We start from the raw sequence: 24,952 nt of genomic DNA, 5'->3' as shown, positions 1-24,952 counted from the left end.
CAGGTTCTTTTTAATATGTTTAAAATACGTGTGTTTGAGATTGAAGCAGACAGGTATCAATCAGCAATCTGTCTGGGCTTTTCTCCACATTTAAACAGAGCGGTGCCTCCTTCTCCGAGTAGTCAGCCGGGTGAGGTGAGGCTTTACTCCCACACAAAGCTGGGTGAGTTCTTTTGCTATTTTTCTACCACTATCTTGATATACAAATTGTATCTCCAAACATCGTTTTGAGTTTGTCTGAATATCAAGGCACGGCTAACTTTAGACCGGCCATTTTGCAACTGATGGTTTTGTTTTGATGTGCATGAGGTTTGATATATGTATTTTATTTCCAGGAATGAAGACATTGTCCTCACGCTCAATGCTTGAGCTGTTCTGGTAGGGTGGCACACGCCACACACATATCCCACATTCAATTGATTTGCATGGGTTTAGTTATTATTGTTTTTTCACTTTATGAGATTACTTTAAGCAGTAGCTTTTTTTCAATTTCAAGGTCCTGAAGAAAGCCGGGTCAAACTGACCGCTCCGGCTGAAACATGTCGACCATACTTCTCACACACGAACCAAAAATTAGCCTGTAAAATTCATACCAGACTATAGGTTCTTTTAGATATGAAATTTGATCAATCCACATTAAATTCATTTTTGATCAAATATTCATTTTTAACCTCACATCACTCTCTCAGCACTGCACTTTACAGGAGCCCTCGACTATTTGGGTCCATACCCCTGCAGGAGTTTATTTTCCTTCCGGGTTTCACTAGCCTGTATACCTGAGCGATCTGCCATCTCGGGCTCAGACAGTGATTCCTTGGAGTTCCAGATGACGATGCTCCGCCAGTAAGGGTGGGCTGATGGACTCCTTTCTCCCGCAGGGGTGCCTCAACTATTCGCAGGTTCTCGTACACACCTTCACATTAACCGTCAGTTGGCTATTTCTGTTTTGAATGGACTGTACTTCTTCTTTTTGTTCTATAGATTCACTGGTGTTACCTATATGAAAACAAAATCACAAAATAACTGATTTCATAGACCTACATAAGGGATCAGGCAAGACATTTGTAAGTATTGCTGGATATCACTATTCTTTCTTCATAATAATAGGTGAGTTTAAAGCCATATTTACAACTGTTTGAACAATATGTCCTATCTTGATAAGTTGATATACATAGAAAACCAATGTGTGTTTCCATATCTTACCCGTATAGTGCGGGGAAAAAAAGCCACACCCTAACCTGACATGCAGCTCAGGGAGGGGGCACCGCTCTGAAACAAAGAGAAGGAAAAAACGCACGTGAAAGAGTGTGATCTATTCATTACTCTTTCTCATACGCATTAAACAGAGAACAATCGTATGACTACAGCAGGAAAAATGCTTGAGTAGTGTGTTGTTATGTGCTAAAAAACTTAAAATGTGGTTTGGAGTCTTGATCTGTACATACGCAGCTTAAAGTAGCATTGTTGAAGCTCAAAGTGACCGTTCTGTGAGATGTAACTGAATAAGTCAATAGTAGGCTGGGAACGGACCGTAATCACCGGTCTCGTACCCCTGTCATGTGTCCAGATCTAACCTGTTCTGCGTGACCCTTAGGGCACTTGTGACCATGTTCCCTGTGGTCGACAAACTAGGTGCCGAACCCCATCGAGCCTGCAAGCATTTGTTAGTGGAAGCTGGGCATAGTGGTCAACTCATATGGGCTCAAAAGCTAAGTTTCAGTTTATTTTGTGTATTGATATCCTAAACATTGCCTGCAGCTAGCACAAATGCACACTGTCAACCATATCTTGCAAAACTCATATAATGCTTGTCTTTACAAGGTCAAAACTACCTTGATTTTCAAAATGTGGCCCACATCTTTAGCTAAAAGTGGGCCATTTTTATTTCTGTCCCAGTCTGACCCTGATGGCAAAATGTAAATGTCTAAAGGGACACCCTGTAAATAGTTCCACAGCCTAAAGGGAGTGGGGTGAGCAATGAAGAAAAGCAACAAATGTCAAGATCTGTTGTCAGAGTCCTATTTCGGCAGTGGGCACAGTCACCTAATGACCTCAAATGGGCAGACAATAAAAGCCTCTGCAACTCCTATCCTCTGGGCACAAATCAAAACTCCAGTGGAGCTTGAAAACAGAGCACAGAGCATTGGGATCACTCCTCTTCCACTCATAGACACTTAGGGGTCTATTAGGATGGTGGGCGGACTCCAGTCCGCCCGACACCCTAGTTGTACTGGGACCATCCTCCAGTGGTGCGGCGGTCCCGCTGTGCCAATTAGGATGCGACCACCACCATTGCGGTCACATCCTGTATATTTAACATTGTGGCGGGCGGTGCTGTATTCAGCACCCGCCACAATGTTAAAAGGGCATGATGTGCATTTGCATGCACAACTTGACAGGCACTGCGTGGTGCCTGCCACCTTGTGCATGCAATTGTCGGGAGGTACCATGGGTACCCCCCCCCCAGTGCAGCCACCCATCCTCCCAACCCCCTGGGGGCCCGCAATGGGCACTCAAAGGCATTCTCCGCATGCCTTTCCATGGCGGAGTCTCCACCATGGAAAGGCATGAGACCGCCATCATTGTAATATGGATGGCGGTGAGCACCATATTGCAGGTCTTTTCCGCCCGGTAGGCAATCGGGCGGATTGCCGACCGGCGGAAAACTGGCGGATGGTCTTTCTGCCCACCTGGGTACCCACCGCCATCGTAATATGGCGGGGGAAATGTTAGGCGGGCAGATTGCCACCGCCATACGGGCGGTGGCAATCCGCCCGCCATCCTAATAGACCTCTTAGGGTGGTGCACAAAAACTATGTGGGGGTTTATGGGGCCTTATGAGTGGATAGCAACTGCTCCTGGTTGGCCTTCCAACACATTGTCAATGTTCCTACATTGCATATGCCCTCCTGGATCTCAGTATGCTATTTTTTTCTAACTGTTCTTTTTTCAAAACAGAAGCATCCAATGCCACTTTCACTTTCCAAGCGGGTGAACCGGCCCATGGAGACTGTGTGAGAGCCATATTTTGTATGATCCAGTTTGCTTCTCCAACGGCAGGTCCAGGAGTGGGAGCAAGGAGGAAGGTGGTCAACCCACGCCGGTGTTTGCTTTCCTCACACAGGCTACCACAGACAGGCTCTTAGGCTCTCTGAGCTGGCTGTGTCCTAGTCAGTGGCTGCCTCTTCCAACAAGTGGAAACCTAAAGTTTAAAAGTGCTGGATATTTGACAGTTCTACCATAGCACTGGCCCACCCAGTGGGAAAAACTACAAAATGGTATGGCACAATTGTATTTTATTTGGGCCCTGCAGTCTTGAACCCACCAGGCAAGCCCTTCACAGGTGGGAGTGGACACATTTGAATATCACAGGCCATTTTTAGCCTTTTCAGATAGGCTTTTGAGTGTTCTGCTCCTGCTGGCAGAATCAGATTAGAGATCCTGGCCTTCATTCTTTTGCATGTTTTTTTGCTTTGTTTTAAAATGCTAGTTTTGATCTCCATTTTTGTGAGCTTTATTTCCAAACTATTCTTCTGCCACTGAGAATAAGCTTAAATTACCTTGGGAGCAGATTCCAGTGACTCCCAATGCAAACTGTACGACCTGCCTGCCTTCCCCATGATCCAAGGCCTCTGGGTCACTGCTGGCCCCGTGAGTCTTACAGAAATCTAAACTGGTGGCTTTGAAATAGAATCAGAGTTGGCCTAGTAGGGTAGTTCGAAACCCCAATATTATGGTTGCATCAGTGAAAGATTGCAGAGCTTCTTTCCTAGTTGTGATGCAGTGGGCATTATTTTAAAAGGCAGGCACTAGCAGTTATCATATAAATCCTAGTTTACAGTAGGTGAGACTCCATGTTGGTATCTCACTTATGACAGAGATCCAAATATCAGGAGGTTTCAAATCAGAATCTGGCTCAAATTAGACAACAACGGTTATTATGTTCAACAAACGTACATGGATGACTGAAATCACACACACCACAACCACATGGCATGCCTCAGACCATGCAAGTTAATGAAAGGGACTTTGACTTGCATAGGCACTGGTTTGCACCATTACGCCAAGTGTGCAAAAGTCTTAAATGAGGTGCAGAGCGTGTCCATCAAGAGTATCTAATAGGTATCTATTTTTAGTGGGGAAAGACTCCCCCCTCTGGAGCCCCTGCACTCGTACTCCACTTCCACACCTCGTGGATCGTTGAGCTAAAGTATCGGACTCTCCCCCAGGCGCTAAAACAGTTACCAATCCACCCCTCGAGGGGATCCCTGGGCCAAAGAGGGCAGAGTCCGCATCCATACAGTCTCTGCCTCCCCACACACTCGTTATCATCCACCCCCTTACCGGATCTGAAGGGTGCTGAGGAGACGAAGTAACTGCTAAATTACGTAGAGAGTCACAAAAAACAAACCCTCTGAAGCTGACTCTAGCAGCTACCGTCCGTGCTCGCATCCAAAACCTCACTCGGCGGTCTCCTGAGCTATCGCGCACCAACACTGACTCCGCCTCTCTGCCCATCCGTGGCTCCTGCCCCGCTCCGGTCCTAGTGCCTACCGCTTTTCGCCGGGAAAAAAAAATTTGTTTGTTTAATTTTCCCTGAGATATCTAGCTGCTAGTATCTCCGAGGGGGAAATTAGGGAACAACTAAAAAAAATGAGTAGGGGTAAAGTCGCCGGCCCAGATGGGCTACCAATTGAAGTTTATCTTGGTCTTGTAGACAGGGTAGTGCCAGTATTAAGATCACTTTTTAATAAGATATATCTACAAGGTGAGAGCATCCCCTTGTCATGGTCCGAAGCAACAGTTTCTCTGATTCCTAAACAGAACAAGGACCCTCAAAAAATTGAAACAGACCAATTTCGCTGTTAAACTCGGATCTTAAGATCTTTTCTGGGATACTGGCTACTAGGATGGCTAAAATTATTAAAACTATTATTCATCCGGATCAGAGGGGGTTTATACCCGGAAGACAGCTTAACGAGCTTACCTTTCAAGTCATTGGGGCAATAGACGTTGCAACGGAAAAAATGCTGGTCCTGGGACAATGAGGAGCTCAGTACGATTACTAATCTTGTCTCCAGGAAGGTCCCATGGAAACGTGAAGTCTCGTTTTGGTATGGGGCATTGGTGGGTGCAGAGGACTGTCTAGACCTTGAACTGGGGAATCGCTGGGGCAGCGTTTTTATGGTCGATGGGAAGGGATTACGGAAAATCTGGTGCGACTCCTTTATTATGTCGCAGACAGTGATTAAACCAGCGTCTCTCAGGAAGAATCATCTGTACACTGCTTATAGAGTATATTGGACGCCTGGGAAACTGTCTCAGTGGTCTGTGAAGATATATTACTGTCCCACATGTAAGTTCCCAGCTGCTGATGATCAACACATGTTTGTGAAATGCCCGAAGATCGGCCCCTACTGGACTGAGATATGTGGCTTCCTGGAGGAAGTGCTGCAGATGCCGATTGAAGTAAGCCCCAAATAAATTTTTTTTGGTCTTTTGCCGGACTTCCGTATAGGTGCTTTGGCTTCGAAATTTGTATGTTATTTAATAGTTATTTCTAGAAGGGAATTTTGTAAACTATGGAAAGCTGAGACTCCACCCACATTTGCAGATTGCCTCAGGAATATTATCATGATTAGTCAATCGGATATGGCCTGTGATAAATCAAGCGTCAATAAAATCTGGGCGGCATTAGAGACCTGGAGGTCTAATTAAGATGGGTCCGATGATTATGCCAGAGGACTGTTGTCCGGTCCTCCCTAGTAATATATGGTTGGTTAGGTGCGGTGAACGGGAGTTGGACCAGGAGACAGCCCTACCTCTGGGTGAACGCTGCTAGCCCATCACAGGACATCCATTAGGGAGGCCATCGAATATGTCTGTGTCAAAGGCGCAGGGGGATCCCATCTAGAGGTTACATGTAACTGGTGGCATGTATGAGGAAATAAAAATAAATAAATAAATAAAAGAGTATCTAATAGGTCCCCTGGGTTGGGTGCAGTTTGATTGAATTTATAAATGTCTTAGAAATAGTTGACCTTTTCTAGCCCATTTTGAGTTGGTTATTCTGACCTCTTTGAGGGGGAATACTGGCCTTAGGAAATGTACATTATAAAAGTGTGATAAACTTCCATCGAATTTAGTAGATCAATCATGGACAACTATGTTATTTTTCATGAACAGAAAATGGTAGGTAATATCGGGCCTTTCGCAAAACAAAATTTTCAGGAAATCCAGAACGCAGCTATCCATGTGGTTTTCAGATCTTGCACGAATTAGTCCTTTTCCAAAGTGAGGGCTATCAGCTGCGGCTGCTGCAGGTTAGAGCGTTGGGGCCGGCTGGGGGTGATTTCGAGAGATAACCATGAGGGAAAATGAATTATTTATTTAATTTTCCATTGTGGTCATCTCTCAAAATCCCCCCCCCCACCAGTCCCCACCTCCTCACCGCTCCTACCTGCAGCCGTCTCAGCTGGTGGCTATGCTTTAATGACCGGCAATGAACTGACAAAGTTAATTCAGTTTCTTCTTTGACACAGGTCTCATATTCCTTACATATTCCATTTGGATACTTCACTTCATCATGTGCTCTGAGATCATCAACAAACTTCTAAGAATTACCTGCACCATTACAAATACTCTGATAGCTTATATGCAATAAATGTAGGACCCTTGGTCCATCTGTAAGTATATTTAAACTTGACAACCCTACCAGCTGATTGCTCCACAGTCAGTCTCAAAGACGTCAACCACTGGATTCCGAAGATGAAAGAATGAAGCAACACCCTAATGGGATTTCACTCCTGTATTGATAAAGTGCAGTGCAAATAGTTCACAAACAGTCCTGACGAGGTCTCCTCTGAACTATCATTTCCCCCAAGTTCCGAACCACTTTGACACACAGAGGATACATGAAGGTGCAAATTGTCCCAAGGTTTAGAAGCACAGTTCTACAATTGCTTGCACACCACACACTTTCCCTCTTATGCAATATAAAACTCACACACAACATTCCTTTAATGTATGCACCAATCCCACAGAAACACAAGCACAACAACACTACAAACAAACAACCAACACACCAGGTGTTAAAGAACTAGCGAGCCCTCCAACTGAGGGAGCAACTTTGTACTTGTTGCTAGGCTCCAATTTATAAAACCATTCAAATTGTGGCTGTCCAACATTTCTAAAAATAAATCAGAACTACGCAAGACAAGTCATCCTTTCGCAACTATACAACCAGTCTCAATTTCAATACATTTATCATAACCAATTGCTCCATTAAATATATATGCAATATTTCACATGCCACAATTCTTAACTCTCACAAAATTCCACTAATCCACCATCACCTCCTGTGAATATGGAAGATGCTTCTTCATCTTTAAAACCTCCATATATATTCAATTATCTGGCACAAACTCAACTCAACTAGTATTAGAATTCTCTCATAGACCTTTGCAAAGACTTATCTTACAATCTCTGAGCTGAATGGCCTAATCATACTTATATCTGGGTATTTTAAAAATGCTTGTATTAAAAATAATGCAAAAGTTGAACTCTCTGGTAACCCAGCAAATGGCTCTATAAAGCCAATTTTAAACTTCTGATGTTGACCGGACAGTACCGCTATTGAACAGGAAGGTACTACAAAGTGTTTCATGTATTTTAACCTACTGCCTACTTCTATATATACTTGCAACACATGGGATAGACAAAGGCTTAACATCCCACAGAATCACAATGAATGGAATGAAACAGGGTTGCCTCCTTGCCCCGCTTCTTTTCTCATTTTACATTTATGATTTTCCGTTAAAATATATTTGGGAAGTAGAATGTCTCCCCTCTATGCCTGGGTCATAGAACTTTCTATACTCTTCATTATGCAGATGACTGGTCTTACCCCATAGCCCTGCAGTGTGATCTTGTTGCTCTAACTACTTTCACACAAGGACATTTTTCAAAAAGTTAATATCACTAAAAGTAAAGTAGTTGCCTGCTCCAAATACCAAAGAAATGCTAAGTTCAAATGGAAATTTGGAGAAAGGGTAATAGAGAGAGGTAAGCACTAGACATATTTCGGTATGGTAAATCAATAAAATAGCATACCTCATGTGATGTATCTCATGGGAATTAAATTCTCAAAATGAATAATGCCATTAGGAGAAGACTTGTTGCATGCACTGAAAGTATATTAGCTAAAATGCTTCTAACTCTTTATATGCTGTTGATTTTATTCCACCTATTGAGCTATTGTTCTTGAATAAAATAGAAGGAATCTTTTTCAGGAAAATAATGACTGTGTAGAAGAATATTCCTGTGAAAGCCATCCAACTAGAATTTGGTGCTTACCATAAAGCTCTGGCAGCACTGTTCCAATAGGACTAACACATTTTCGAGCGGACCCCTCATTATTTCAAAATTTTATTTGGAAGGGTTGAATCTAACTTACGCAAACTTGTTGTGGTGACATTGTATTTCAAAGATGAACTTAGAAATAAAGAAGGCAGCAGCCAAAGCAAGTTTTCTTTCTGATGTCTTCTACTGCATGACTCTTAAACCCTATTTAAGAATAACGGGGCATATCTACAAGGTGGCGATATAAAATTATCGCCGCTTTTGCTGCCGTTTTCGGACGAAAAGCGGCGATAATTTTATCGCTATATCAGCAAAGTCACGCTATTGCGTGAAACCTTGCCTTAGCGCCTGAATTCCTAACACCCATCTTTGCATCTCTAATGAGATGCAAAGTGGGCGTTCCTCCCCAGGATAACAGGAGAAATTACGCTACTTTCCTTACGCCTGCTTTGAAACTGACTTAGCCATGATATCCTATGGAAGGTGGATATCATGGCTAAGTATATGAGGCCCTATCAGCAAGCTATCGCCAAACTTTGTGGGATTATCACTGGGTTTCCAGCGATAATCTCACATTTGGCAGTTAGCAGTAGGATTTTTATCGCTTTTGAGATAAGCCTTGCTAATAGCACGCTATCTCAGCGATAACAAAACAACGCTAGCCGGCGATAAGTATCCTAGCGCTAAGTGCGCTTAGCGATAATTATCGCCGGTTGTTGCTGATATGCCCCAACATGTTTTCAAGTAAACAAAGGTAGTAGATGCATTGCACGTGTATTTGTTACACCACATCTTCATTTTGTTATGAATGGAGAATTTGCCACTTCAATTTATTTTAGGTAAATTGTGGAAAAAGACCCCCACCTAATTATTCTTGCCCACACTCTCAAAGCGATTATCAAGATTTTAGGTAATATGTGTCTAGTCTACACATGGTGTGATTACGATGGCTTAAGAAAGGGCAGCAAAATAAGCCATTAATTTTACCATGGATTCCCTTATCCAGTTGTTACTGTGTTTTTAAACCATTTTTATATTTGTATATTGTTATTTAACTTACTTTTTTATCTTGAATTCAGTGACTTTGTGCAAAACTCACAAATAATTATATGAAAAAGGAAAGGACAAGGGATTTTGAATGTCTGTTGGGTGCAACAGCCTGAAGTTAGATCAGAATGAGGTGCATACTAGGGCTGTGCAAAGTTTGCGGCCTTTGTTACAGGACAAAACTGAGTTAAACTCCTGCTATTCATATGCCTACGAGGCAGTTAAGATAATTGTGTTTCCTAATGCTGCAACTAGTGGCATTTGCCTGGTAGTTTATTAAAATAGGCAAGCAATATTTGAATGTCCCCAAAAATGTATTTGTGTTTTATGCTCTTCTTTTCCTAACTGGTTTTAGCTTCTGGTTATTGCTAGTGAAAGTAAAACAGGGAGTTATTTAAAGTTACATCTGTACTGTTACAGGATAAGAGTGAGATATATTTAATAGTATTATATTTCCAAGTAACATGATGTATCGCTCTGTGGTTATTTTCCCCAGGATGGAATGAACATTACATTACATGAAAAAAAGGCATGAAACATGGCTGCTTGTCTGAAAAAACTATAAGTGCTTATATGTTAGGAAGATAATGGAATAATAAACAGTCTGAGAAAAGACAAAGGAAAATATTATGACAGACACACAATATATTTCATTCTTGAATGGTTGTCGTAAACAAGTAGGGGATAAGTGTTGTATATCATAGGGTCCCATTCAATTTACATTTATAAGCAGCTTTTGCTATGGATGTTCAACAACAAAGTTTAAGTCTGAATCTTTCAACTTAAAAATATATACATCTTTCCAGTTCCATATACATGGCCACGTACCAAAGGTTTCTTGCTTGGTCTCCTTTTGCCAACATCCCCACAGAATGTCAGACGTAATTGATAATGAATGTTACTCTCCTTGCCTGTCTCTTTCCTCCTCTTTTCCCTTTCCTCTGCCTTTTTCTGACTATCTTTCTTTTCTTTTCTCTAATTATCGATTTGGGGGGTTAGCTAAACAAACGTGACACAATGTCTCTAGACACTGATGTTTAAACTACGCCTGGAACAAACTATGCTGACCCTGTAACAGAATTGCTAATGTGTTCTTGTATAAAAAATAATAAAACATGTTGAAATCAAAAAAAAATAAAAGAAACTGAAATTGATAAATATTTTCATGAGCAAAAACTCCCACACCTGAAGGGGAATAATCCAGCCCCTGCTCCCCACAATATCTTCCCTCGATGCAAGTTCTCTTAGTATTTTGTAAAATGATTTAATTCCCAAGTAAATTATTTTCATTTGGCAAAATCTTCTTCAAGAACGTCTTCACCTCTTGCAAAATCTATTGATGTCCTTTGCTCTACCACATATTTGAATTTCATACTTTTTTCAACAAAGGTTTTTTAGCTTAATTTGTCCAATTTAGCCAGAAAAAAATAAATATTCAGCTAATGTTTATTGGCATGGTGGTTTACTCTGCCTATGTCGTCTAAATGATTAACTTTAGGGTTAATATTAATAGCTAGAGATGGTGCAACCAGGGTTGTCAACATGACTCTAGCAAACCCTATAATTCTTATCTTGTAGCCCATATTTCTCCAAAACCAAGAGCATCTGAGCAATAATCCTAGCACAACCTTCCAAATCTAAAAAATAAATAGATTGCAATGAAAGCCAATGCGTCTTTCTTGATCTTCAAATAAATGGGTAATAGTCGGTTGAAAAAACTGTAGCTGTATATGGAAGAGTGAAAGGCATATGTTTACATTGGGAAACAGATGTGCATTGTGAAAAAAGGCTATGAAATGTGTACACTGATCATTGAGTAACACCGTATGATATAAGTTATACTCTAAAGTCAGAGTAAGGATATTGTTGTAGAAAGTTTAAAATATCTGTTTCCTATTAAGAGTATGTGTGTGTGTGTTTGTGTGTGTGGGGGTGTGTGTGCGTGTGGGGGTGTCTGTGTGTAGTTCTGGATCTTTTTTTTATTTCAAAATATTTTATTGATTTTCAAGAGGGAAGAGAAGAAAAAAAACTGTAGCAGGGTTAACATAAGATATCTAAGGCAAAAATATCACATATACAATCATAACGTGAGGTTATAATGCCTATATGGGTATCAAGAGACTAACCCCAGTGATCAATAATAAAAGAAGAAAAGACAGACAGAAAGGAAGAAAAAAGTAAAGAAAGAGAAGAGAAGGAAAGGGAGAGCGAAGGCTAGTCGAGCGATAACATTTATTTCCAAAATTCTATGCATAAGTTGGCACAAGAGCAGTCCGATATTGATAGGCCTAACATATAACAGCCTAGTACAGGCAACAATAATTAAATACAAATATTCAAGTGATACGTCAGTAAAGGCACAGGATATGATTCAAGGGCATACAGTAGTGTTCATGGAGGTTCGGATCTTTGAGGGGATTCTCAAGCAGTAGAAATCTGTATCACAGCTGTTAGATTCAGAAGATGGCAAAACAAGGAAACGCACTGATGAGATTTTTTTTATTTTTTAAATCGCAGAACAACGAGCGAGTCTGCAAGTTTAGATTGAAAATCATTTTAGTGAGTACAAACTATTTTGTTAAATCAGGATATTTTTTCAAAGCTCTATTATTAGCTGTGAGAAATGGGTAAGATCAGGTCCTTGGTATGACTACCACTTTGCTTTTCAGCACGCTGCTTTTTAAACTGCTCTCATTTTGTTGCTTTTAACAAATACATTTTAGGAATTGATTTTAATCCATGTTGTTGACTGAATTTGAATTTGACTCACTACTCAACAAATTGGGCTCAGTATCTTCTTTCGGGGTCAGGATAACAGCCCTGAATACACTCTTTACGGGGAACCAACTACTGTGGGAGGGGAGCGGCGTCAACTCCTGCACTCGGCTATTTAATGTCAGCCGCAGCGCTTGAGCGCAGCGGATGCTTGCAGCGGGCATGCCACTGGCACGCCAAAGGCAAGCCCGTCTGCCCCCATCCTTGTCCAGCTGGGGCCAGGGGCCAGACATTTTGCTCAAATATTAAGCTATTCCCCACTCGAGTTGAAACATTTGTGTGCCAGCAACTATATGCTAGAGACTGCTATTTGCCCTAAACTTGTTAATCTCAGTATCATGAAGCACAGAAAATTCTTCCCTGTACTCACTCTCTGGCCTCCCTGTCAGGACAATCTCAACAGGCAAAACAACTATTTAAGTAAAGAGCACCCTACTCTTCACTGCCATGGATGGACAGATCTAACAGTCACTTACCAGAATACTCGCTCCTTGGTTAAACACCAACTAGAAATATTCCAGCTTCTGGACTCAGATAAACCGGACATACTTTTTCTTACCAAAATTTGGTTCTCTGAAGAGTCCAAACCAGACATATTAGCAGCACTTCCCAGTAACTATCATATTTTTCAAGCTCAATGGGCCCCCCGGGAATATAAGGGGTGGGGTAGCAGCTATACTTCATTAGAAGCTAGTCTTCACTTCTCTCGCTGCACTGGGCATGCAGTCAGTCGACAGCTTAATCTTAAAACTTGATTCCCAACACAGCCCCTTGATCTGCATACTCATTTACAGACTCCCCTATCATATGCCATCATTTCCCCAATTACTGGGTGAAAATATCTCCCACCTGGTTATCAACTAAGCTAAAATCCTAATAATTGGGGACTTCAATTTTGGGGCTAATGATACTACGTGTGGCACCAGCTCTGCCGAACTGACTGACTGATTCACCGGGCTGAATTGTGTCCAGCATGTAACAGCTTCCGCTCACCTCAAAGGCCACACCCTAGACCAAGTCTGGACATCCAACCTGACGGTCCCTAACTTAAGGATTTTCCCTTGCACCTGGTCAGATCACTATTTCATAAAATTCTCTCTCTCCAACCTGCACCTAGCCAAGTCCGACACTAAAATAAGCTGTATGGCAAGAAACTGGAGATGCTCCAACATTGGAGACTTCAGCAACTTGCCAGCTACCACAGCCCCACCTGTACATCTTCTGATCAATAAACATGAAGAAAGCATCAAATCATGGCTAGAGTTTGCCAGTGATAGTTTCGCACCTATTAAAAAAGCCAAAATAGTCAGACACCATGATGCCAGCGTTGGTTCTCTGAAGATTTAAAATGTGAAAAACCTGCCCTACGCCGAGCAGAATGCGACTGGAGAAGAAATTACTCTTCAGACAAAAATGATGCATGTCTAACTCATCTTAAACAGTACAAAAATGCCATCTTACAAACTAATGCAAAAAGAATAACTGATGGACAGAATGCAGAACAATGTCACACTTTCACCCCAGTACAGAGATCACCATGCCATTCCAGTTTGGACCCAGCCATATCCTAGGATGCTTGTTTCCGGTCCAGGGAGGACCTGGCTCGGCAGTTCGGGCTGGACTGTTTCCATAAGGCACAGGGTCCAGACTGATTTGCATATGGCCAGGTCTAAACTGGGGTGGCATGGTGAGCAAAAGAATGATGGATTTAACCCAGATCTCTTGACTGGGGGTGAATGTTTTGATTTGTTCTGCATTCCGTCCTTCAATTGTGTGTCTTTTGCTTTCTTGCCCTAAGTGTACCAGGTATGTTTAGACGTGGGTTCTGGGCTCACTGTGCCACTGGAATCAAGCTATCCTGGCTGATGATGGCTGAAAGCCCAAAGCCGGTCCTATGTTGCTTGTTTCCGTTCCAGGGAGGAGCTCTGCTTGGCAGTTCGGTCTGGACTGTTCCCATGAGGCACAGGGTCAAGACTGATTTGCATATGGCCAGGTCTAAACTTGGGTGGCTTGGGGCTGCAAAAGAATGATGGATTTAACCCAGATCTCTTGACTGGGGGTGAATGTTTTGATTTGTTCTGCATTCCGTCCATCAATTGTGTGTCTTTTGCTTTCTCGCCCTAAGTGTGCAAGGTATGCCCAGACGTGGGTCCTGGGCTAACTGTGCCACTGGAATCAAGCTAGTCTGGCTGATGAGGGCTGAAAACCCGAAACCGGTCCTAAGATGCTGGTTTCCGGTCCAGGGAGGACATGACTTGGCAGTTCGGGCTGGACTGTTCCCATGAGTCACAGGGTCAAGACTGATTTGCATATGGCCAGGTCTAAACTGGGGTGGCATGGTGAGCAAAAGAATGATGGATTTAACCCAGATCTCTTGACTGGGGGCGAATATTTTGATTTGTTCTGCATTCCGTCCATCAATTGTGTGTCTTTTGCTTTTTTGCCCTAAGTGCGCCAGGTATGCCCAGACGTGGGTCCTGGGCTCACTGTGCCACTGGAATCAAGCTATCCTGGCTGATGAGGGCTAAAAGCCCAAAACCGGTCCTAGGATGCTTGTTTCCGGTCCACGGAGGACCTGGCTTGGCAGTTCGGGCAGGACTATTCCCATGAGGCACAGGGTCAAGACTGATTTGCATTTGGCCAGGACTAAACTGGGGTGGCATGGTGAACAAAAGAATGATGGATTTTACTCAGATCTCTTGACTGGGATGAATGTTTTGATTTGTTCTGCATTCCGTCCATCAATTGTGTGTCTTTTGCTTTCTCGCCCTGAGTGCGCCAGGTATCCCCAGACATGGGTCCTGGTTACCTAGAAGGGTAAACCCAAATGACGTCACTGGGACCTGGGTATCGAACAGTAAATTGGAACAATGATCCCAGTAAACAAATTAATACAAAAAGGAACAACACAGTTACATATAAGTTAGAAAGAAAACTGTAGTATGCTTGATGTCCAGTGTTGTTTAATCACACTGAGCAGACAATGTTATTCAACATTTGATAATACAATTCAAAACAGTGCCCCAGAAAAAGCATGGAGGGAAAAGGGGTGAGGGAATGGTGATTGAAGTGAGGATGAGGGAGTGTTTAAAACAGTGTGCAGTTCACAATATCGAGTACTTATACAGCAAAGGGCTCAAATAAATGCCAGATTATTCACAAGTTAGGCACATTTTAAGTAGCCATGCTTTAAAACAGTCACAGTGACAAATCGCTGTTGGTCAAACTGGCTAGTGTGCTAGATGTCAACGTTTCGACACCTGGAGAAATGTAGGGGGCTGGTTACCTGGAGATAGAATATAGGAAAAAACTTTAAGAACTGGGAGTTCCCATAAAGGGAATAAATTAAAACTGAACAAAGAGCCTGGACCCTAAGGAATTAATTACCATGAGCAACCCAAGCCTGGGACTCAGTAGAGGAATGTGGGCGCGTGGGCTCCAAACTGGCGAGCGAGAGCAATCACCTGCAAAAGTAATGTGCAGGTTCAAATCATGCTTGATGGTCATCCTAAGTAGTAACGGAATGTCTTGGGCCCAAAAATATATAGACTTACTTGGGATGATGCTGAATCGTGTATGAGTGAAAAAGACGGCCATTCCGGGTTAGTCAGTTGTGCCTTGATTAATATTCACTTGGTTATGTAGTTACTTCTGCGGGCGTGTGAGCTCCGTACAGAATCCTCTCTACAAAAAGGTAAATAAAAATTCCGGTTTGTGAAACCGACTCCAAACAGAGGCTAAAAGTGCGATGCTCGTACTAGAAAATGAACATGAGCCGCGTGAGGCTAATCCACGTTAAAGTAAACACTCGCCTCGGTCCAAAACAACCAAAGGACCAGCTGTTAGAAAGAATAGGTGTTTACGCATATGTGTTGGCTCATATGGACTATGTAAGCGAAAATAGATCGCAAGTGACAGTTAAAGCAAAAGCGGATCACATATGTCAGATTCGCGTGTGAATTGTAAGAAACAACGTGTGTTCACGCGTATGCGTAGGCTCATTTGGACTATGTAAGCAAAATTGGATCGCTAGTGACAGTTAAGGCAAAAATGGATCGCAATTGTCATCGCTGTATCGGGCCCGAAAATAAGGAAAAGGGGGGAAGTTAATGATGGATTTGAGCAAGGGCTGTAATTGTCTGCATGCCTGCCGGGGGTTAGGTCAACTAGGCATGAGCTACAAAATGTTCAAGAAAAACCACGTTGTTTAAAGGAAAGACAAGAAAAAAACTCGCGTCTGTGCCTGCCAGTGAGGGATAATTAGTACCCGATGCCATGAGCTACAAACCGCTGTCTGCACATGAAGGGCTAGTATGCTTAGCGCTTGTTCGAGATACGTCTCGTTCAGTCAAAAGGAACCGGCGGTCTGAGAACTGCTTTATAAATAGGCAGAAGTTAACTCGGGCGTACGTGTGAGCGTGCGCATGCTTGCTGTCATGACAGGATAACAGAAGGAACAGAAGACAGACTATGTAACAAAACGTCCCGTGGGGGGAGGGGGGGGGGGTGCCGGCAAATTACTTCTTAATGGATGGAAGGGAGGTGTTTGTCGTATAAGGCACAAGATGTATAGGTGTCCTAGAGATAAAATTAATTTCGGGGTTACATTAAATCAGCGTTGGGGTTATGAACAAACGGGCCCAGTTTTATGTAATTAAAAAACCCGTGTAAAGCTCATTATCACAGCACGTATATACATTTCCATAAGTAACGATATATAACATGGGAGAATAGCTCATAGCGCACATGGAGACATACAGATAGCACATGATTTTGCATTTATGCTGTATCAGTCAACAGTGTAACATCAAGAACAGAAGCAGCATGATTTAGGGTTTACACATGTGTTTGTGGATTACAGGGCCCGATTCACAGAACTAACTTGAGACAAAATCCTAAACTTACTACCATTTTCGTATTCACAGAAGGCACTTACTCATTTTGGTATTCACAGAAGACACTTACTCACTTCGGTATTCACAGAAGTTAGGAGTCCTAACTTTAGGACTCCTAAATGCCTTCTGTGAATATCGAAAGTCTTAAAATTAGTATTTTTCTCAGTTTAGGAGTCCTAAAGTTAGGACTCCTAACTTTACTACTACTAAACTGAGAAAAACCCTAACTTTAAGACTTTCGGTATTCACAGAAGGCATTTAGGAGTCCTAAAGTTAGGAGTCCTAACTTTACTGCTACTAAATTGAGAAAAATCCTAATTTTAAGACTTTCGGTATTCACAGAAGGCATTTAAGAGTCCCAAAGTTAGGAGTCCTAACTATACTACTACTAAACTGAGAAAAATCCTAATTTTAAGACATTCGGGATTCACAGAAGGCATTTAGGAGTCCTAAAGTTAGGACTCCTAACTTCTGTGAATACCGAAATGAGTAAGGGCCTTCTGTGAATACCAAAATGAGTAAGTGCCTTCTGTGAATACCAAAATGGTAGTAAGTTTAGGATTTTGTCTTAAGTTAGTTCTGCGAATCGGGCCCACACTGTTTATGTCTAACCCAAGAAAATTGTAACATTTTGTGTTCTATATTCCAACCATTAAAAATAGTCAGACTCATGTTATTGTAGCACTGGTATTATTGCATGATCATATGCAAACTTTGAACGGTCACACAAATATGATTCCTAGATTGATAATGCCCTAGACCTCAGATTGGGGGGAGCCAAGGGTTGTGATGTATACATGCTGCAAGGGTTGTCTGAATTAAGGTGTGCTAGGACTGTAAAGAGACAATGTTGTAGGTATACATGATTCAGTGGTATTGTTCATATTAAAATTATGAGTAGACCTAAGATTTCAAATGTCTGTAAAGTCACTTTCTTGTGAGACAAGCCAATTGGGCATGACGTGGGTCCTGGGCTCACTGTGCCACTGGAATCAAGCAATCATGGCTGATGAGGGCTGAAAGCCCGAAACAGCTCCTAGGATGCTTGTTTCCGGTCCAGGGAGGACCTGGCTTGGCAGTTCGAGCTGGACTGTTCCCATGAGGCACAGGGTCAATACTGATTTGCATATGGCCAGGTCTAAATTGGGGTGGCATGGTGAGCAAAAGAATGATGGATTTAACCCAGATCTCTTGACTGGGGGTGAATGTTTTGATTTGTTCTGCATTCCGTCCATCAATTGTGTGTCTTTTTCGTTACAAACTAAGGCAGCCTATTTCTCCAACAAGATAGTAAGTTCAACTACCAAATCTAAGGAAATCTTTGCTATCATTGCCGAGCTATCCAAGTCGGACAGAGTAACAGGGAAACTCGACTCCACCCAAGCATTTTGTGACTCACTCATTAATTATTTTATCGAACAAATCCTCACTATCAAGTCTAGCATACTTGCTATCACCCCCTCCGAAAGCTCAACCATTTATGCTCAGGAACCCACACTCTCTGGAGCAGTTTCCTCCCATCACTGGGAAAGTCTTCTCAAACCTACTTAGGAAAGTTGGATCTGGTTTTCCAACAGACTGCTGCCCTCCATACATATTAAGCAATATCTTCCTCACATGTCCGGAGCCCCCTCTTGTGCTTCTGAACAACTCCCTCATTCAGGACATTGTCCCTAACATATGTAAAGAAGCGGAAATTGTTCCCAACTTTTGAAGAAAACGGGCTGACTCTTTAGCTCTCACGAATTATCACCCCATTCCCTACTACCCTTTTTAGTCAAGGTCCTGGAAGCCCACGTGGAAAATTGCCTCCGTTCTTTTATTGAACAATCCCACTATCTTGACCCCCACCAGGCGGGCTTCCTGCCTTCCAATTCTACAGAGGCTGTCATTCTGACGGTCCTAGATGAACTAAGGAAAGGGGCTGACAAGGGCACCACGCATCCCTGGTACTTCTCGATCTCTCTGCAGCATTCAACATGGTCGACCATTAAGTTCTGGTTGACCGTGTCAGTAACGCTGGGATACAAGGCTTGGCACTTAAATGGCTCATATCCCTTCTAGAGGATCGATCTCAAGCTGTTCGCCTCACCCATCTCCCCTCCCCCAGGGTTAAATTGACATGTGGGGTGCATTATCCACTCCCTAGTCGAAAGGAAGGTTTGCACCTTTAACTATGCTGACGATCTCCAACTGATCTTTGACATTCATAAGTTATCTGTCTCTAACTTCCAATCCACTATACGACACATAAGCAGCTGGATGAACAGTAACCACCTGAAACTGAATCAGATAAAACAGAACTGATCTTAATCAGTGGGCCCTCTAACCCCTGGAACTATAACTTTCGGCTGACAGAACTCCCTTCCAGCTCAACCAAAAGCCTGGGCATCACAATTGACAGTGACCTGTCTATGAAATCTCAGATTTGGATGGTGGTCTCTTCCTGTTTCTTTCAGCTATACAAGATCAGTAAGATTAGTAGATTCCTTACCACTGAATACCTAAACGGTTCTAGATACAGCCCACACAGGAGTCACACACTCTACAACATTGGCAGGTGGGTTGCTGTATCCTTATATCTGTTAACTGGTACCTCAATGGGCTAACAGTAGCTGCTGGTATATTATAAAGTATACAAGTAATTTCACAACACATGGCTGATATGCCAAAATGTGGCAAAATAATCCAGGGATATAGCCATACTTCCCTGTCAAATGCTTTAGCTGTGGCATTAATAGCCCTCACCTCTAAGAAGCAGCCCACAAAAGTGATTTAGATAGCAGAGTGTCAAAGGCCTTTGAGGACCTGGAGGCTGTGTAATACAGTGCCCAGCTGATAAATAATCAAGTGATTATAGTAATCTCTCCACTGTGCACTATGACACCTCAGTTAAGGGAGGTGGAATAGTTCTGACTCAATAAAAGGAACACAAAGAGTTCAGTGGCATTTATTTATTGAAGACTGCTTCCTAGCGCAGAACTGGAATAAGTGCTTTGCAGTAGTGTGGGTCAAAAAGAGGTTACACCCGTACTTGCCTGGTACCCAGTGTGTGGTGCAGAAGGATTGTAAGGTACTCAAGTGGTTGATGCCAATTAAGGGAGATAATCCCAAGCTGCTGAGATATTTCTAGATATAGCAATACAAAAAGAGGATGGACGGAATGCTGAACATTGTGCAACATTCACCTTCAGTACAGAGATCTGGGCCTAAATCCAGGTCCTCCCTGGACTGGAAAGAAGCACCCTAGAAGCGGTTTTGAAGTATCACCCCTCATCAGCCAGGCTAGCTTGAATCCGTGCTCACTATGCCACTAGATTTCATCTAACCTGGTTGTTATGGGGTGATACCCCGAAACTGGTCCCAGGATGCTTGTTTTCCTGTCCAGGAGGACTGGGCCTGGCAGTTTGAGATGATTGTTCCCATGGAGAGCAGGATCAAGACTGATTTGCATATGAATGGTTCCAAACTGGGGTGGCATAGTGAGCAGAAACATTATGGATTCAACCCAGATCTGTGACTGGGGGGGAATGTTTGACAATGTTCAGCATTCCATCTATCATTGTTTTTGTGTTGCTGCATTTCTATATATAATGGGAGCTCCCAAAACAAGACTGTCAAATGGGAATGCAGATGGACTTTCCCACCAATTCTGCTGATTCAGCAACAGGACTTCTCCAATGGCGGACTAAGGTCTCAGGTAGGCAGGTCTGGGAGGAGCATCTCCCCCTACTCTACTTCACTGAGAAGACTGGCCACTCACCTTACTTCACTGAGGGTCAAGAAACAAAAGGGTTGCAAGGATACATGTAATGAAAGACATGTTGACACAATTGACAGACACTCTGATTGGCCAGAAATGTTGCTTGTTCATGAAATGGACCTGCAAATAAAACTTCTCACATCCCACCTCTAATCAAAATGGTTGGACTGAGAGTTTTGTGAGTTTTGTGATGTAGGAGACCCTACGTTTCAATACAATAAGAAAGCCTTAATCATGTTCTAAAGTGTGACCAGGCAGAACTAAGTGGTAAGCATAAATACAGTTAAGAATTGTCAATGATAACTGTCAGGATTGTTTACTTTTACACTTGCCTCTTTCCATGGTTCACAGTACTGGGTAAAATTGATTTACCCTTCTTTTTCTCATTAAGTTATTTCACTAATCCTATTGACCATCTACCAAGACTGATCAGCTATAGATTTCTAAATAAATACAATGGCCACTAATGACTTGTGAAGGTATATGGTGCTTCAATTGCTCTGCGAGGTGTTAGCTGTGAATTGTATCAGTAAATTACTTTATCAGTCTAATTCCTCAACTTTGAAAGCTTGCACTGACACATTGTTTTTTCTCTTTGCATTTTATGTTTTCTGTCAGTCACTTACAAGCACTCAAAACTAATTGCAAACACATGATTGATGTTTATGTTTACCCATTTAAATTGAAAAACATCTCCAAATTAATTTTAAATGTTCCACAAACACATCAATATATCTCAAATCAATAACAGTTTATCTATTTTTATAGTTCACTAAAGTGCATAAAGTGCTTATGTACAATTTCTATGATATGTGAAGTAGTCCAACTCCAAACTCTGACATTATCATTTGCAGTGCACTACAAACATTTAATATGATTTTCAATTAGCTTCACAAAGTCAACACTGGCTCTGATACTGGGTACCAGTAGACCAACCCTCAATAATAGTATACAGAAAATAAAGATGCCCGATGCATTATCTCATAAATTTCCAAGTCCACATTGCAGAGATCAAATATTTATATTTTTTGCATAGGCAGGTGTACTTTCATTGTTATGTGGTGCATTGCAGACGCGGCAGCAAGAAAGCCTCCTGGTTCACCGACGAGCTCATCACCTCCAAGAAGAACTGCCGCTCCCTGGAGAACACCTGGCGCACCAACCAGACCACAGACAACATGACAGCCCTCAAACACGCCACCCGCAAACACCACCAACTGATCCGCGCCACAAAGAAGACAGCCTTCAAGGAACGACTGGACAACAACACCCACAACAGCAAGGAACTCTTCAGCATCGTCAAAGAGCTCTCCAACCCCGACGCCGGAAACAATGACATCACTCCCTCGCAAGACCTCTGCGACTCCCTCGCAGCCTTCTTCCACAACAAGATCGCCAACATTCACAACAGCTTTGGCCCACCAACCACGAACCCCACCACCGAACCGATGCCCCCCACTGCCACCCTCCGCACCTGGATCCCAGTCAGCACCGAAGACACAACACGCACAATGAACACCATCCACTCCGGATCCCCTACGGACCCCTGCCCACACCACATCTTCAACACGGCCGACCACATCATCGCACCCCACCTCCGCGACATCATCAACGCCTCCTTCAACACCGCCACCTTCCCGGAGTGCTGGAAACACGCCGAGATCAGTGCCCTGCTGAAGAAACCAACTGCAGACTCCTCCGACCTCAAGAACTACCGCCCCATCTCGCTCCTCCCGTTTCCTGCCAAAGTCATCGAGAAGACCGTCAACAGACAGCTAGCTGCCTTCCTCGAGACCAACGGATCCCTCGACCACTCGCAATCCGGCTTCCAAGCCAACCACAGCACGGAGACCGCCCTCATCGCAGCCACAGATGACATCAGATCCCTAATGGACAACGGAGAAACTGCGGCCCTCATCCTCCTGGACCTCTCCGCAGCGTTCGACACTGTCTGCCACCGCACCCTGGTACAGCGCCTGAACAACACCGGCATCAAGGAGAAGGCCCTGGAGTGGATCACCTCATTCCTCGCCGGAAGAACCCAGAGAGTCCGCCTCCCCCCGTTCCGGTCAGCGGCCACCGAAGTCATCTGCGGCGTTCCACAAGGGTCATCGCTCAGCCCCACCCTCTTCAACGTCTACATGAGCCCCCTCGCAACCATCGCACGTCAACACAACCTCAAGATCATCACCTATGCCGACGACATACAGCTGATCCTCTCCCTCACCAGCGACCCGGATGCCGCCAGAGCCAGCCTACACGAAGGGATGAAAGACGTCGCCGAATGGATGAAGAACAGCCGCCTGAAACTGAACTCAGACAAGACGGAGGTCCTCATCCTGGGATCATCACCCTCCACCTGGGACGACTCCTGGTGGCCCCCCGCCCTGGGAGCCACCCCCAAGCCAACGGACCATGCACGCAACCTAGGCATCATCCTGGACTCCTCCCTCTCGATGACCAGACAAGTCAATGCCGTCTCGTCTTCATGCTTCAACACCCTGCGCATGCTTCGAAAGATCTTCCGGTGGATCCCCACCGAGACCAGGAAGACGGTCACCCAGGCCCTCGTTACCAGTCGGCTGGACTACGGGAACGCCCTCTACGCCGGCACCGCCGCCAATCTCCAGAAGAAACTCCAACGGATCCAGAACGCCTCAGCACGACTCATCCTTGACATCCCCCGACACAGCCACATCTCCGGACACCTGAGAGACCTGCACTGGCTCCCCATCAACAAAAGAATCACGTTCTGACTCCTCACCCACGCACACAAGGCCCTCCACGACCTGGGCCCCAAGTTCCTCAACAGCTGCCTGACCTTCCACAAGCCCACCCGCCAGCTCAGCTCCGCCAGCCTCGCTCTCGCCACCGTCCCCCGCATCCGCAGAGCCACCGCTGGAGGAAGATCCTTCTCCTACCTGGCAGCCAAGACATGGAACTCCCTCCCCATCCACCTCCGGACAACGCAAGACCATCTCGCCTTCAGGAAGCAACTCAAGACCTGGCTGTTCGAGCAGTAGCGTTCCCCCCCCCAGCGCCTTGAGACCCTCCGGGTGAGCAGTGCGCTATACAAATGCCTATGATTGATTGATTGATTGATTGATAACTGATAGGCTACTGTGTAAAGCATTTCTGATGGCAGATCCTGTTTAGACTATCAGACACCCCCACTTTGCCTACCTCTAGAAACAGTGGGGGATTTTGAGTTTGAAGAACAACAGATTTGCCAATTCATAATGGTATTCTTGTTGCACCAAACTCTAAATCACCCTTACAGCTACTTGCCCTGCCAGATCTTCTTGCTTTAGATGTGTGGCTGAAACCTTTTTAACGCTATACTAACCCTTAAAGAGCAAGTAGAGTCCTAGTCAACCTGTTACCCACATAATAAAACCCAACGTTCCCAATATCAAAACTTGCAGCCCTTCAGTACTCTACAATTAATTTGGTTATGGACTTTATCTGGATTGCTTTAAGAGCTACCAATGACACAGTTTCCCAGTTATTCCTGTAGAAATAATTTTGTTGGGATCAATCATTCACTGCCCCTACTAATCCTTCAGTCTTACATATTGTAGTGGAAATATTTCAATGTAAACCCAATGATATGTATATCATTCTGAGCCATCATTGAGTATGATAATAGTGGGCCAGAAAGGCTCACTCCAAGATTCTGGGGCTGTGATCATTTTATGTTCCCCTTCATTAAAACTAATACACACACGTGGCATAATGATTCCCCTAAATGTTTCCAATGACATCTGGTTTCCAATAATTTGTCAAACTAGCCAGAGATACCCTGTGAACATTTACAAACCACAACAATATGTTGTCACTGATCAAAATATTTCACACCAGTTTGAAAAGGCGGGTTGGAAATAATTTGACACTTCAAGAAGCAAAGAAGGTAAGGGGTTACAGTTTAAGAAGAAAGTTACTTAATTTAGGATGTAGAGTACAGAGGTGACAGCTGGAGAATTGTGGAATTGTGGGGGAAGGGACAATTATGGGTGGAGGTAGGAAAAAACATGAGTTGCTTTTGTGATGATGTACACCTTCATAGAGGCTGAAGAGCAGCGTGGTGTTAGTGGTGGCTCCTCGGCATGTG

The 24,952-nt window shown here is 43.6% G+C and overlaps 1 pseudogene; it reads right to left on the bottom strand.

Annotated features, from left to right (window-relative positions):
• Positions 1-889: 889 nt before the first annotated feature.
• LOC146802514 (uncharacterized) overlaps positions 890-24,952 on the bottom strand; it is a 106,928-nt pseudogene continuing 82,865 nt past the window's right edge.

This window comes from Triturus cristatus, chromosome 8, assembly GCF_964204655.1.
Source record: "Triturus cristatus chromosome 8, aTriCri1.1, whole genome shotgun sequence".
In the NCBI taxonomy this organism is placed as follows: domain Eukaryota; kingdom Metazoa; phylum Chordata; class Amphibia; order Caudata; family Salamandridae; genus Triturus; species Triturus cristatus.
The sequence above is the reverse complement of the archived record's forward strand: the minus strand, read 5'-3'. Positions and strand labels throughout refer to the sequence as shown.